Genomic DNA, 14847 nt, shown 5'->3' with positions numbered 1-14847 from the left:
TCATTAATAACGTTGGGCATAACTAAGAGATCTGAGGGACGTACTTGCAAACATAAGCAACAATTTAAAGTTAAACGTCACACATTGCTTCAGGCCACACCCACCAAAAGGGAAAAATATACCTCAAACTCAAACTTTTGCGGAAATGTGTCATTCAGTACAAATCTTTCGGGAACGTAGCAAACGTTCAACTGAACTGAACGCACCTCAGGTCCCATAAAATAACATGGCGCACGTTAGCCCTATGCTAACCTCAAAATGTGGTAGACTACAAAATATATATTGACACAACTTCTCCATCAGCCTGTGAAAGAATTTAGACGTTAAATCCACCAACCAACGGCATTTCTTAAAATAGGTCAACCCTGGTCACTAGAGGGACATTTTAAACCTACAAATTCAAGTTGTACTTGTTCCTTTGGTGTCTAACAAAATGTTGCGTGCCAATATTGCACTGATGCATCCTTGACAAGTGGTGCTTTCAAGACAACTGGGAAATAAAAAAAATCATGACGTCAGTGGTCTTCAGGTCGGAAAGTCTAAGCTCTAGACAGATGCCAGAGTTTCCGACTTGGAATGCAAAGTTGGATGACCTTTAAAAAAAAAAAAAATCCCCAGAGTTCCCAGTAGAGTGGTGAGGAGGAGCTCTATGGACCCTTTCTTTGATTCCGGAAGTAATTTAGCCTGTCATTTTTTATTTTAACTAGGCAAGTTAGTTAAGAACAAGTTCTTATTCACAATCACAGCATACCCCGGCCAAACCCTAACCCAGATGATGCTGGGCCAATTTTGCTCTGCCCTATGAGACTCCCAACCACTCCCGGTGGAGCCTCTAGCACTGAGATGCAGTGCCTTAGACCGCTGAGCCACTCGGGAGCACTCAATGTAGTCATTGCGCTTTGTAGAGTTGCTATTTTCTATAGTTTTCACGTGTCAATTAACTTGTGACATTCCTGGATTCCTCATTATATGAATGAAGTCCGATTTAAATCAACAAATACAATAGTCAGTTCAAAAAAACTGTTAAGGGTACAAAAATGTGTACATACCTGTCTGTGTTGGCAAAATCACTACATATCCCATTGATCCAAGTGGGGGATAGGCTGCCCATTGTCACAGTTCCAATGGTGCTTTCTAGACAACTGAAAATCTAGTCAAATAGTGACATCAGTGATCGTTAGGTTAGAAAATCTAAGCTCTACGAAGATGCCTGAGTTTCCAACTTGTAATTCCAAGTTGCAAGTTCCCAGTTGCCTTGAACGCTGGACAAGAACAGTCAGAAATGTCCAGCTAACCCTACGCCAATGACGCCGGTGGATCTCAAAACTGAATTTGGATCCGCGTTAAGTAGCAATGATATCCTTAGCCACCGTCGTCTTAAGACAGATATCTTGAACCAGTCATAACTATTCAACAAAACATTAAATCATTTTCAAATTTCTTTTCAGCTAATTTCTTAGTTACTTGAATGTATAACTAGAAAACGAGTTATGAAGTTGAAGGTGCAGTATTTATGAAGTTCGGCAATGGACGAAACCTAGCATAGTTCAGCTAACCAGCTATTTTTGCCAATGAAAACCGGGGAAAATAAACTTGGGCCTAGTGACATGCTAGTTCAGGAGACAGATTGTAATTTTTATGCCCTGATATCAGGAGCTAGTGCCAAACAGTTTGAATAAACAATTCAGAGATTGAAATGAATGAATCAATTTATATTTAAGAAGAGCAAATCGATATAGAATCCCAAGCCCCACCTAATTAGCACATTTTTCTTGTTGCTTCCTGTTTTGCATGTTATTTTCGCATTCATGTTTTTTTTTTTTAATTTAACTAGGCAAGTCAGTTAAGAACAAATCCTTATTTACAATGACAGCCTACCCAGATGATGCTGGGCCAATTGTGCACCATCCTATGGGACTCCAGGCAGCTCCAAAATGCAGGTGATTTCAGCTAGGCTCCGTGCTTTCTGTGGTGGAGGGGCAGCCAGCGGAAAATATAGCGCGCAGGGGTTGGCAATCTTCTCTAGTTGCACCATTATTGGCTCAGTGTTCTGTCACTCATGGGGACACTACATCACAGCAAAATCTACAGGGAGAGCTAGAAAGTTCAAGCCCACTTGGGTGCTGCCATAGACTTACATTAGAAGTGCCCATCCAAGAAGGCTCAAGGTCCTTGGCCACAGATTAAATGACATCAAATCACGTTATATCTACCGTAGTTTTGATTGGACTGATCATGCCAACATCATACTTTCAAAATCTTAGCTAGCAAGCTAGACAAGCAGTCATCATCATGAATCAAGTCAACAATCTACTGGCAAATCCTTTTCAATCCTTGTCATATGAAGATAAATTATACATAAATAAATTATTTATTGTGGCCTGCTGGAGGTCAATTTGCAGGGCTCTGGCAGTGCACCTCCTTGCATAAAGGCGGAGATAGCGGTCCTGCTGCTGGGTTGTTGCCCTCCTACGGCCTCCTCCACGTCTCCTGATGTACTGGCCTGTCTCCTGGTAGCGCCTCCATGCTCTGGACACAACGCTGACAGACACAGCAAACCTTTTTGCCACAGCTCGCATTGATGTGCCATCCTGGATGAACTGCACTACCTGAGCCACTTGTGTGGGTTGTAGACTCCGTCTCATGCTACCACTAGAGTGAGAGCACCGCCAGCATTCAAAAGTGACCAAAACATCAGCCAGGAAGCATAGGAACTGAGAAGTGGTCTGTGGTCACCACCTGCAGAATCACTCCTTTTTTGGGGGTGTCTTGCTAATTGCCTATAATTTACACCATTGTCTATTCCATTTGCACAACAGCATGTGAAATTTATTGTCAATCAGTGTTGCTTCCTAAGTGGACAGCTTGATTTCACAGAAGTGTGATTGACTTGGAGTTACATTGTGTTGTTTAAGTGTTCCCTTTATTTTTTTGAGCAGTGTATATATAAAACATATTGGTGCTCATCGGCCATTGGACATAAACATTAGACAAGTGGAAATCGCAAATTCAACAATGAGTGTTTTGGAAGGAATCAGTGGCTAACTGCACGGGTTGGCAAGCCATCACTACTTCCCGTGCCAATAATGGTTGAATTCAAGAAGTGAAGAGGCGACTCTGGGATAATGGCCTTCTAGCCAGAGTTCCTCTGTCCAGTGTCTGTGTTCTTTTGCCCATCTTAATCTTTTATTTTTATTGGCCAGTCTGAGATATGTATTTTTCTTTGCAACTCTGCCTAGAAGGCCAGCATCCCGGAGTTTCCTCTTCAGTGTTGACGTTGAGACTGGTGTATTGCAGGTACTATTTAATGAAGCTGCCAGTTGAGGACTTGTGAGGTGTCTGTTTCTCAAACTAGACACTCTAATGTACTTTTCCTCTTGCTCAGTTGTGCACCGGGGCCTCCCACTCCTCTTTCTATTCCGGTTAGAGCCAGTTTGCTCTGTTCTGTGAAGGGAGTAGTACACAGCGTTGTACGAGATCTTCAGTTTCTTGGCAATTTCTCGCATGGTATTCCTTCATTTCTGTTAGGATTTATGTTTATGTACTATAGCCCGCTACCATATTGTTTGAAGATGAATATTGTTTTGTTACACACACACATAAACAATGCAGATGTGTATGTGTGTAAAGATTGAGCAACATAGAGTGCCTTGATGCAAAAGCTGTGTTCAATCTGGAGAGGGGAGGGGTGCATATCTCTAGGCCAACCAGGGAGGGTAGGACACTGGACAATACCAAATAAAGAACTGTTTGAGTGTAGATTCTGGGAGGAGACATAAGACGGATATAATCTACGCAACGACCAGATGCGGACAGATGAGAGCACCATGTGACTGGGACCAGTCCGAGTAGGCTGAGCAAAGTTTAAACCGCGCTCAGCCTCTACTGTGATAGGCCAACGGACGGGTTGGAACTAAAGCTGTCATAGTATAAAAACTGTTGTTTGAGCACATTCCAGAGTTCCCTGTTCTACCCTGCGCGGTGATACAGTGAACCCGTATATACGACAATTGCATTTACCATTTATCGCTTGAGTTTAAATAAAATACTTAAAGTATATTCGGTGACTCTGAATCACATTTTGTCCTGATACCAGATTTGAATTGACGCAAATCTCTTTCATTTCTCAGAACAAGAATAGACTGACAAGTTTCAGAAGAAAGTTATTTGTTTCTGGCCATTTTGAGCCTGTAATCGAAACCCACAAATGCTGATGCTCCAGATACTCAACTAGTCTAAAGAAGGCCAGTTTTATTGCTTCTTTAATTATAACAACAGTTTTCAGATGTGCTAACATAATTGCAAAAGGGTTTTCTAATGATCAATTAGAATTTTAAAATTATAGACTTAGATTGGCTAACACAACGTGCCATTGGAACACAGGAGTGATGGTTGCTGATAATGGGCCTCTATGCCTATGTAGACATTCCATTAAAATTCAGCCGTTTTAGATACAATAGTTATTTACAACAATATAATGTCTACACTGTATTTCTGATCAATTTGATGTTGTTGTAATGGACCAAAAATTAGCTTTTTTTTCAAAAACAAGAACATTTCTAAGTGGCCCCAAACTTTTGAACGGTAGTGTATATCCATTGATTCTTGAAGAATATAACTTATAAATGCCTCATGAGCTTAGTTCAGTTGTCACACTCCATGAGAACCCAAAATATAAGCTTGTCCGTTTTGTTATTGTTTCATCTGTGGATTTGCCCTTTAAACAGCTGCATATTATCAAGATATCAAAGTGTCACCACAAAAAAGGTAAAAAAATAAGCCTATAGCAAATGCAGCATATGGCATTTATTTTTCACATGTAAATAGCACTTTCCAGTAGTGCTCAAAGCATGCCATTCCATCCGCGCAGCATCTATTTTTCAACTCAAATCAATGAGCCCAATCAGTCCTCCATGACAACAAATCATTGACAACAGAGTAGGGTTAGCTAATAAGTCCTTAGTTTTGGGGTTATGCTCAGGCAAAACAATTTGGCTAATCTATACTTCCATATTTCTAAGTCCTATTCTTAAAGATCAAGGCGCATAACATTTATTGGAATGACTGGAATTCTGATAGACTGGTTTTTAATGTAAATATATAATTTAATCGTATTATTATATGTAGTAAAAAGTGATGGGTGAGAAGAAGCCTACATAACCAACCCATAAAGTATAATGTAACATCCATATACGGCCAGCTATGCAAACATTAATATTGATTTATCCTAAAAGTAACAGAATGTAATCAGATTACGTTACTGAGTTTGTGGTAATCAAAAAGTTACGTTACTGATTACAGTTTTGGACAGGTAACTAGTAACTGTAACGGATTACATTTAGAAGGTAACCTACTGTAATGGCTGATTTCCTCCTCTTCGTCTGAAGAGGAGGTGTAGGGATCGGACCAAGACGCAGAGTGGAAAGTGTCCATGTTTTATTATCAATAATCTGAACACTACACGAAACAAAATAACAAAAGAGAATCTAACCGACAAACAGTCCCGTGTGGCACAACTACTGACACGGAAAACAAACACCCACAAAACACACGTGAAACCCAGGCTGCCTAAGTATGATTCTCAATCAGGGACAACGATTGACAGCTGCCTCTGATTGAGAATCATACCAGGCCGAACACAAAATCCCAACATAGAAAATCACACATAGACAACCCACCCAACTCACGCCCTGACCATACTAAATAAATACAAAACAAGGGAAAACAGGTCAGGAACGTGACACCTACCCAACTCTGAGCACCCCATACTTCCCACAGTTATGCTTTAATTGGAAAAATATAAATGAGGTCCTTACAGCATGTAAGTTTATCAACAATGAAGAAAGAAAACGAAGTGCCTTCTGCATTTGTCAAATAGCAGTCATGAAGGCTATCATTGTCGTCATCGCTTCTCTGTGGCACACAGTGCATAAAGCAGATGTTGACTCGCAATTGATAGTGCACTTTAACCATAGATTGCAACAGTGGGTTCCAGCCCCCTCCACAGCAAGCTTTTTTTGTTGAGGAGAAAACTGTTAACTGCCGGTCCTTATGCTCGATTCAAAACACATAACGAAGTAGATGAATATAATAATGCATAGCGACTAGCCTACATGTACATGTAGCCTACACAAGACTTGTAGATTTAGAGTCCTGCAGACTCGTGATGAACATTTTTAATAAGCCTAGGCGTCCAGCTAGCGGTACAAATTCCGGTGAAACTGGAGGGCGTGCAATTCAGGTAAATAATCATAAAGATTATGGATATTAAACATTTAGGTACATATTTACAGTAGCGGTTACAGCGAAAGCATGCCATGCGATTGTTTGAGGATGGTGCCCCACATCAAAATATTTTCCACCGGCACAGGTTTCATAAATTCACAAATAGCGATTAAATATTCACTTACTTTTTGAAAATCTTCCTCTGATTTGTCATCCAAAGGGTCCCAGTTATAACATGTAGTGTCGTTTTGTTAGATAAAATCCTTCTTTATATCCCAAAAAGTCTGTTTAGTTGGCGCCATAGATTTGAGTAATCCACTCGTTCAACATGCAGAGAAAGGAATCCGAAAATCTACCCCTAAACTTTATTTCAACAAGTCAAAATATGTTTCTATCTACTCCTCAGATAGCCTAAAATGTAATCAAACTATAATATTTCTTACGGAAAGAAGTATGTTCAATAGGAAAGCGATTTTAGCAGGTGCGTCCTGTATTCATGGCGTGCGCAAACACACATTTCCAAGACTGTGTTCCTGAACTAATACTGATATTTCTTATTCGTTTTGGAAGTTACAAGCCTGGAACCACCTTGAACATAAACTGCTGAGACCCTGTGGAAGCCATAGGAATTGGAATTGCATCCAGGGAGCTAATTTTCAGTATGCTCTTAAACTTGATGGTCTCTCAAAATAAAACAATTCTGGTTGGTCTTTCTTTGGATTTTCTCCTACCATATCTATTGTGTTATATTCTCCTACATTATTTTAACATTTCTACAAACTTAAAGGTGTTTTCTTTCCAATGGTACCAATTATATGCATATCCTGGCTTCAGGGCCTGAGCAACAGGCAGTTTACAATGGGCATGTCATTCATGCGGAAATTGAGAAAAAAAGGGCCTAGCCCTAAAATAACTGCAATACTTCCATCTGTAGGATGATAACGAGAGTGCAAACGACCTACTGTACACGTTGAAATGCTCACCGTTTTCGAGTCAAATAACGCATATGTGACAAAGCAGATTATTATAAAAATGCATATTAAACTTGTAGGCCTATATTTAGGTGTATAAGTCCATGTATTACAGCTTATGCAATATGATTAGTAGACAATAGCAGTGTTTGTTAGCAAGGATGAAGAAAGAAGTAGCTAATTTAAAAAAAAAAAATATGAGTTTTAATGACTCCAACCTAAGTGTATGTAAACTTCCAACATCAACTGTAAGTGGTACTCACTCAGATGTCAATCAGATGTTCTTAACACTTGAATGTTTTTGAGTACTGTTAACAAAACAAATATTAGGTTATCGAGTAAATATAACTTAATCTGTGGTCAGCTAATCTAAACATAGAGTTTTTACAAGCTATGATTATTTAATATTTTAAAGTCAATCTAACAGTTATAAAATAAATTGTTCTTAATTTATTTTATTATTTTACGTTTTTACTGACAATAATTGTCACGTTCTGACCATAGTTCTTTTGTATTTTCTTTGTTTTAGTATGGTCAGGGCGTGAGTTGGGTGGGTTATCTATGTTTTGTGTTTCTATGTTGGGTTTGTCGTTTGGCCTGATATGGTTCTCAATCAGAGGCAGGTGTTAGTTATTGTCTCTGATTGGGAACCATATTTATGTAGCCTGTTTTGTATTGTGGGTTGTGGGTGATTGTTCCTGTTTGTGTGTTCCTATGTTCTGTGTGCACTATTTCGGGACTGTAGCGTCTTTGTTTATTTCGTCTGTTTATTGTTTTTGTTCATTCTTGAAAGTATTTGAATAAATATGAATACTCACCAAGCTGCATCTTGGTCCGACATTTCTTACTCCCCAGATGAGGAGGACGAAGACTACCGTTACAATAATAAAGTAGTAGTCAGACACATTGAAATCTGAGTAAAAAACACTTGATTTATCTGTGTTGTGCTAATATAGAATTATGTTAATACTTAAGGAGAGGTATATCTATAATTCCATGTGTATATATGTATTATCATCTATATTTATGAGTATTTCTGTTGAGACGATGTGGCTATGCAAAGTCACTTGATGTTTTTGCAACTAGTCAATCTAGTCGCCTCAATGTAAACTCAGATTTTTTGATATATATATGAATTTAATCAAACAAAACATGCATGTATTGTGTAACATGAAGTCCTATGAGTGTCATCTGATGAAAATAATCGAAGGTTAGTGAAATAATTTTATCTCTATTCTGGTTTTTGTGAAGCTATATTTAGCTGGGAAAAATGGCTATGCTTATTGTGGTTTTGTGGTGACCTAACATAATTGTTTGTAGTGCTTTCGCTGAAAAGCCTATTTGAAATCGGACACTTTGAACAACAAGATTACCTTTAAAATGATATAAAACACATGGATGTCTGAGGAATTTTAATTATTAGATTTCTGGTTTTTGAATTTGTCGCCCTGCACTTGGACTGGCTGTTGTCATATCGGTCCTGTTACCGGGACTGCAGCCATAAGAAGTAAAGTTCTCCAGCTGTTACCCATTTCTGCTCTCCTGCACCTGACTTCCCTGCTGCCAGTTACGCACCACTTACAGAATTCCACACCCGAATATGGAGTCAGCAGGAGCAGGTGCCCCTGGTATAGGGGTCGAGGAGCGCGTCCGGGAGCACGAGGCGATGCTCCATCATCTCGGCGCCGCCATGGACCGCGTCGTCCAAACCATGGACCGCTGGGAGAGACAGGGAGTTCCTCCAGCGCCTCCACCAGCACAACCGGGGTCTCCACTACTCCCCCCCGTACCCGGTCCCAGTGGGATTTGTCTCGCCCTTCCCCGGGAGTATGATGGGACGGCTGCACGCTGCCAGGGTTTCCTGTTGCAGCTGGATCTATACCTGGCAACCGTCCACCCGGCTCCTTCGGGCCGTGAGAGGGTGTCCGCCCTCGTCTCGTGCCTCTCGGGGAAAGCCCTGGAGTGGGCCAACGCCGTGTGGGGAGAAGGAGATGCGGCGCTGGACCATTTTGAGAACGTCTCTTCCATCTGAGGCAGGGGACGAGGAGCGCCTAGGAGTTAGCGATGGACTTTCGAACCATGGCCGCCGGCGCGGGATGGAACGACAGGGTCTTGATCGACCACTATCGCTGCAGTTTGCGCGAGGACGTCCGTCGGAAGTTGGCCTGCAGGGACACCACCCTCACCTTCGACCATCTGGTGGACCTGTCCATTCGGCTGGATAACCTGTTGGCTACCCGCGGACGTCCAGAGCGGGGTCTGTCGGTTCCATCCCCCAGCACATACCGCTGCGATGCGGAGCTGGGAGGTAGGAGGTGCTGCGCTCAGGAAGACCGGAGGAGGTTCCGTCTCGTGCACCATCTGTGGTCGCAGAGGTCAGACTACCGGTTGGTGCCGGGTTGGTTCCTCTGGGGGTCGAGGCAGCAGGCAGGGCACTCTGGCGTCACCCCAGGTGAGCCGCCACCATTCTCACCCAGAGTACATCCGGACAGCGAGGAGACTGAATCCTCGCCGGTCAAGGTGGGCCATGTTTTTTACCTGTTTTGTTTTCATCCTTTCGTACAGACCAGTTTCCCAGAATGTCAAGGCAGACGCACTGTCCCGGCTGTACGACACAGAGGTGCGGCCCATGGATCCCACTCCCATACTCCTGGCCTCCTGCCTGGTGGCGCTGGTAGTATGGGAGCTGGACGCGGACATTCAGCAGGCGTTACGTGCAGAGCCCGCTCCCATCCAGTGTCCCGCTGGGCGTCTGTACGTTCCGTCTGCTGTCCGTGACCAGCTGATCTATTGGGCTCACACGTCACCCTCCTCTGGTCATCCAGGTATCGGTCGCACAGTGCGCTGTTTGAGTGGGAAGTACTGGTGGCCCACCTTGGCCAAGGACGTGAGGGTTTATGTTTCCTCCTGCTCGGTGTACGAACAGTGTAAGGCTCCTAGGCACCTGCCCAGAGGTAAGTTACGCCCCTTACCCGTTCCACAACGGCCATGGTCTCACCTGTCGGTAGATTTTCTCACAGATCTCCCTCCCTCACAGGGTAACACCATGATCCTGGTCGTTGTGGACCGTTTCTCCAAGTCCTGCCGTCTCCTTCCTCTTCCCAGTCTCCCTACGTCCCCACAGACTGCGGAGGCCTTGTTCACTCACGTCTTCCGGCACTACGGGGTGCCTGAGGATATAGTGTCTGACCCATGTTCCCAGTTCACGTCGAGGGTCTGGAGAGCGTTCATGGAGCGTCTGGGGGTCTCGATCAGCCTTACCTCAGGTTTTCACCGCGAGAGTAACGGGCAGGGGGAGAGAGTTAACCAAGATGTGGGTAGGTTTCTGTGGTCTTATTGCAAGGACCGGCCGGGGAGTGGCCCTGGGATGAGATGGCCCAGAACTCGCTTCTTCACTCCTCCACTAACCTCTCCCCCTTTCAGTGCATACTGGGGTATCAGCCGGTTCTGGCTCCTTGGCATCAGAGTCAGACCAAGGCTCCTGCGGTGGACGACTGGTTCTGGCGCGCAGAGGAATCATGGGACGCCACCCATGTTCACCTTCAGCGTTCCGTGCTGCGCTAGAAAGCCAGCGCAGACTGTCACCGCAGTGACGCACCGGGGGACCGGGTCTGGCTCTCGACCCGAAACCTGCCCCTCCACCTGCCCTGCCGGAAACTGGGTCTGCGGTTTGTGGGGCCGTTCAAATTCCTGAGGAGACTGAACGAGGTGTGTTACCGGTTACAGCTCCCCCCCGATTACCGTATTAACCCCTCGTTCCATGTGTATCTCCTCAGGCCGGTGGTGGCTGGTCCACTCCAGGAGTCTGAGGTGCGGGAGGTTCCTCCGCCCCCTCTGGACATCGAGGGGGCCCCGGTGTACGCCGTTCGCTCCATACTGGATTCAAGGCGTCGGGCAAGGGGCCTTCAGTACCTCATGGAGTGGGAGTGGTACGGTCCGGAAGAGAGATGCTGGGTTCCGGTGGAGGACGTGTTGGACCCTTCAATGCTGCGGGAGTTCCACCATCTCCGTCCGGATCGCCCTGCACCTCGCCCTCCAGGTCATCCCCGAGGCATATGCAGAAAAGTATTTAATACCTACGGTAGAATATGGTGAGGCATTTCATATCTTATGGGGTTATTTTGCTTCCACTGGTCCCTGTGGCCCTTGTTAAGACTGTCGTGTGAGCTTGGCCAACTGGACGTTATCAAAATTCTGGTGCAGTTCAGCACCGACCCTGATGTGTCTGATGCCTGGGGGAACAGTACCCTGATGGGCACCGGCCACAGCCAGGAGCTGGATTTCCTGTTAACTTCTTAGTGATCCGCGGGGGATTGATTTGACAACACCCAGTGAAATAGCAGCGTGCCAAATTCAAAAACAGAAATACTCATAATATTGATTCAGAAATCATACAAGTGGTATACACCGGTTTAAAGATGAACTTCTTGTTAATCCAGCCACAGTGTCAGATTTCAAAAAGGCTTTATGGCGAAAGCAAACCATGCTATTCAGCACCCCATCAAACATACACATGAAAATCATAATTCAACCCGCCAGGCACAACACAAAAGTCAGAAATAACATGTAATTCATGCCTTACCTTTGAAGATCTTCTCCTGTTGGCACTCCAATATGTCCATTAAACATCACAAATGTTCCTTTTGTTCGATTAATTCTGTCGTTATATCCCCAAAATGTCAATTTATTTGGTGCGTTTGATTCTGAAAATACACCGGTTCCAACTCGCGCAACATGACTACAAAGTATCTAATAAGTTGACAGTTTCTTCAAGTGCAGTCGCAAAAACCATCAAGAGCTAAAATGAAACTGTTTCTCATGAGGACCGCCACAGGAAAGGAAGACCCAGAGTTACCTCTGCTACAGAGGATAAGTTCATTAGAGTTAACTGCACCTCAGATTGCAGCCCAAATAAATGCTTCACAGAGTTCAAGTGACAGACACATCTCAACATCAACTGTTCAGAGAAGACTGCTTGAATCAGGCCTTTATGTTCAAATTGCTGCAAAGAAACCACTACTAAAGGACACCAATAAGAATAAGAGATTTGCTTCGGCCAAGAAACACGAGCTAATCAAATCAAATCAAATGTATTTGTCACATACATGTGTTTAGCAAATGTTATTGCGGGTATAGCAAATTGCTTGTGTTTCCAGTTCCAACAGTGCAGTAATATCTAACAAGTAATATCTAACAATACACACAATCTAAAGTAAAGGAATGGAATTAAGAGCATATAAATATTTGGATGAGCAATGTCAGAGCAGCATAGACTAAGATACAGTAGAATAGGACAGATTACAGTATATGCATATGAGATGAGTAATGCAAAATATGTAAACATTATTAAAGTGACTAGTGTTCCAATTATTAAAGTGGCCAGTGATTTCAAGTCTATGTATAGGGCAGCAGCCTCTAATGTGCTAGTAATGGCTATTTAATGGTCTGATGGCCTTGAGATAGAAGCTGTTTTCAGTCTCTCTGTCCCAGCTTTGATGCAGCTGTACTGACCCTGCCTTCTGGATGATAGAGGGGTGAACAGGCGTGGCTCACAGTGGTTGTTGTCCTTGATGATCTTTTTGGCCTTCCTGTGACAACGGGTGCTATAGGTGTCCTGGAGGGCAGGTAGTTTGCCCCCGATTATGCATTGGGCAGACCACACCACCCTCTGGATTGCCCTGCGGTTGTGGGAGGTGTAGTTGCCATACCAGGCGGTGATACAGTCCGACAGAAAGCTCTCTATTGGCAATCTGTAAAAGTTTGTGAGGATTTAGCTGCCAAGCCATTTTAGCTGCCAAGCCATTTCAGTTTGTCAGTGATGTGTACGCTGAGGAACTTGAAGCTTTCCACCTTCTCCAGTGCGGTCCCGTCGACAGGGATAGGGGGTGCTCCCTCTGCTGTTTCCTGAAGTCCACAATCAGCTCCTTTGTTTTGTTGATGTTGGGTGAGAGGTTATTTTCCTGGCACCCAGGGCCCTCACCTCCTCCCTGTAGGCTGTCTCGTCATTGTTGGAAATCAGGCCTGCTACTGTTGTGTCATCTGCAAACATGATGATTGAGTTGGAGGCGTGCGTGGCCACGCAGTCATGGGTGAACAGGGAGTACAGCACGCATGTAAACTTGATCCAGACATTTCAAACAACTTTCCCAATACAACTTTAGGTATTATTTTATGTAAATAATCGATAAAATTTAAGACGGGATAAACTGCGTTCAATAGCGGATAAAAGCAAAGTGGAGCGAGCTTTCAGGTCATGCGCCTCTAACAAACAGTGCACTTCACTCAACCCTCGTTCTGAACTGCCTTACTTCTTCATTTCTCAAAGGAAAAACATCAACCAATTTCTAAAGACTGTTGACATCCAGTGGAAGCAATAGGAACTGCAAGCAAGTGCCTTAGAAATCTAGATCTCCATAGAAAACTAATTGAAAAGAGAGTGACCTCTCCCGGGTGGCGCAGTGGTCTAGGGCACTGCATCGCAGCGCTAGCTGCGCCACCAGAGTCTCTGGGTTCGCGCCCAGGCTCTGTCGCAGCCGGCCGCAACCGGGAGGTCCGTGGTGCGACGCACAATTGGCCTAGCGTCGTCCGGGTTAGGGAGGGTTTGGCCGGTAGGGATATCCTTGTCTCATCGCGCTCCAGCGACACCTGTGGCGGGCCGGGCGCAGTGCGCGCTAACCGAGGGGGCCAGGTGCACGGTTTTTCCTCCGACACATTGGTGCGGCTGGCTTCAGGGTTGGAGGCGCGCTGTGTTAAGAAGCAGTGCGGCTTGGTTGGGTTGTGCTTCGGAGGACGCATGGCTTTCGACCTTCGTCTCTCCCGAGCCCGTACGGGAGTTTTAGCGAAGAAAAAGATAGTAATTACTAGTGATTGGATACCACGAAAATTGGGGAGAAAAGGGGGTAAAAAAAAAAATAATAAGAAAAAAAAGAAAAGAGAGTGACCTCAAAGAAACAAATTCCTGGATGGTTTGTCCTCGGGGTTTCGCCTGCCAAATAAGTTCTGTTATACTCACAGACATCATTCAAACCGGTTTAGAAACTTCAGAGTGTTTCCTATCCAAATCTACTAATAATATGCATATCCTAGCTTCTGGGCCTGAGTAGCAGGTAGTTTATTCTGGGCACACTTTTAATCCGGACGTGAAAATAGTGCCCCCTAGCCTTAAGAATTTTCAAGGGCTTAGGCCTTTAAAGGAATAGGCCTGAGGCTGGACCGCACCAACCAGGCTGGGCACTCGTGCTTGACAAGAGCCTATCAGCAAGGAAATTAAAGATAGGCTTGCTGCCTGACAAAATATCCCTAATAGCCAATGTCAAGAGAGCACCTGTAAGGTGACAAACAATGCTGAAAAAACTGTCTCCATGCCAAAAGCACTTTTAAACGGTAAAGTCAATCTCCGAGAGCGCCCGAAAATTCCACCAGGGCGCCAAAAGATGAAAATAATGACGTTGCACAATCAAGTAGGAGAGGGAGTCAGAAGCATGGCAGCCTACCGCCAAACGGACGACTAAACAAACTCCGCTTCCACAGAGCAGAGATGGAGTCGGAGGGTTCCTGTCCGTCCCCCAGGGTTCACCGGGCTGGGGACCAGATTACTGCACCGATTCACCACCCCTAAGTTCATGAGACTGGTAAATAACTGTTCTTCCGG

The sequence above is a fragment of the Salvelinus fontinalis genome, chromosome 16 (assembly GCF_029448725.1).
Source record: "Salvelinus fontinalis isolate EN_2023a chromosome 16, ASM2944872v1, whole genome shotgun sequence".
Lineage (NCBI taxonomy): Eukaryota > Metazoa > Chordata > Actinopteri > Salmoniformes > Salmonidae > Salvelinus > Salvelinus fontinalis.
This window is presented reverse-complemented; position numbering follows the sequence as displayed.